General features: G+C 34.2%; 1 non-coding gene across 1 annotated transcript; it reads left to right on the forward strand.

Moving 5' to 3' along the window:
• The first annotated feature begins 1,470 nt into the window (after nt 1-1,470).
• TRNAR-UCG (transfer RNA arginine (anticodon UCG)) lies at nt 1,471-1,545 on the forward strand. Its single transcript has one exon. It is a non-coding gene; the product is annotated as a tRNA-Arg (tRNA).
• Nucleotides 1,546-1,884: the final 339 nt, after the last annotated feature.

Consider the following 1,884-nt stretch of genomic DNA (forward strand, 5'->3'; position numbering starts at 1 on the left):
ATTGAAGCCCATTTTATCCAGTGTATATCTGAGCGTTAAGGCGGCGCTATAGCCCCTATAGCTCCCCTTGGATCTGCGTCTGTGTATATATATATATATATATATATATATATATATATATATATATATATATCAAGAAATGGATTATATGAAATATCGACTTTCTCGAGAAAGTCGAGAGAAAATTACTTTCATGGAGCTAAAAAGTATGCCGTTCGTTACCAAAAGGAATCTGTAGTTTCTCTTCTGCTGGAACAGCTTATTTATTTACTTATTTATTTTTTTATTTGCTGTATATGTAAAATATATACAGTTAAGCAACAGATCGTATTTACTATTCTTTGTATTTTTTTATGGTAACACACACATATCCTCCTAACAATTATGTAGTCAGCACAATGGTCCGATGGCTTTACTTTAAAGGTGTTCATTTCATAGAGGCTCAATTAGGGTTGTCAACTTTTTTCTGTAAAAATAATAGAGCCTTCAATGCAACCTCATGGCTATTGTGAATGAATTCTACAAATATTATTAGCGTTTCATAAATAAATAAATAAATAAATATTGAAAGATCAGACTGTACCTATTGCTAGACCTTACTGTGCTAGATAAAATATAGGTAAGTGTTAGAGACGCAAAAAGAGTCGGTCTTTTGGAATATAATTTTTACATAAAAAGCCCACTTTTGTGAGAAAGAAACAGAAATTTTTGCTTCTTCTTTTCCCTTTTACGACTTTCTTATGCAAGTGCCGTTTTGGTTTCCTTGTAGTGGATTCTACATTTTTTTAAAAAGTAAGTTTACAATATTAAATACCTATGAGTCCTATATTCCGTCCAGGACTGGTTGTCTTAATGGGTTTGCAAACAGCATTGCATTCGTAGTCAGCAAGTCTAAGTTACGTAATCCACCACATCAGAGGTGTCATGTTGGTAACCTAATCATACTATCAAGTACCTGCATGTTATACACCTTGATTGTATATGTTTTACTGTTTCTTAAATTTCAAACTGTAGGCAACAAAAAAAAAAAAAAAAAAAAAAAAAAAAAAAAAAGAAAAAGAAAAAAAAAGAAAACAAACTAAGAAACATATAGAAACACATTTTTGGTTTCCTTTAAAACTTCGCATGCATCTCGTTCTCCGTTCGTAAGACACTTCAATACTGCGCTTCATGTATTCTACTGGAACCTAATATGAGGTCAGTTCACAATATTAGTTATAACCAACTATTTTGTGTATGATATTAGTTTAACATGGCAGTAAAACTTAATTATTCACATATTACCTTCTACTTTTTTTTTTTTTTTTTTTTTACTGTCATATCATATTAAAATGTTTGAAATAAGTAACTTGTGGACAGCGTTTTAAACTCTCCCCCCTTCGAATTTCAACAGCATTAATAAAAGTTATCTATAAATTGTAATGATGTTTTCATTTACTCATAAATTTTAAATCATAGTTTTGTCCTAGTGACCCCGCGTAGCGTAGTCGCTAACGCTCTCGCCTTCGGAGCGAGCGGTCCCGGGTTCAATTCCCGGTGGGGTCACTCGGTCGAAAAAGTGTAACACGCTTTTCAGGCCAGCCGCCCTGAATGAGGTTTTCCTGGGTTTTCCTCATCCACACCAGGCAAATGCCGGAGTGACACCTAACTTATAGGTCCCAGGCCGCTTCCTTCCTTCCCTTTCCCCAGATTGTGTGCTCGCCGAGGGACGTCATCCCTCAAATCGTGCCGAAATCCTTATATGCTGAAAGCCCAGAAATCTAAATAATAAATCCTAGTTTTGTCCCATGAAATCTACTATATTTTCCGAAAGCAGTTACTGCTAATATTACTGTATTAAAGTTTTTACTAACAAGGGGAAAGCAGATTTTGGTAAATGAACTT

The sequence above is a fragment of the Thermobia domestica genome, chromosome 8 (assembly GCF_964235325.1).
Source record: "Thermobia domestica chromosome 8, izTheDome1.hap1.1, whole genome shotgun sequence".
Lineage (NCBI taxonomy): Eukaryota > Metazoa > Arthropoda > Insecta > Zygentoma > Lepismatidae > Thermobia > Thermobia domestica.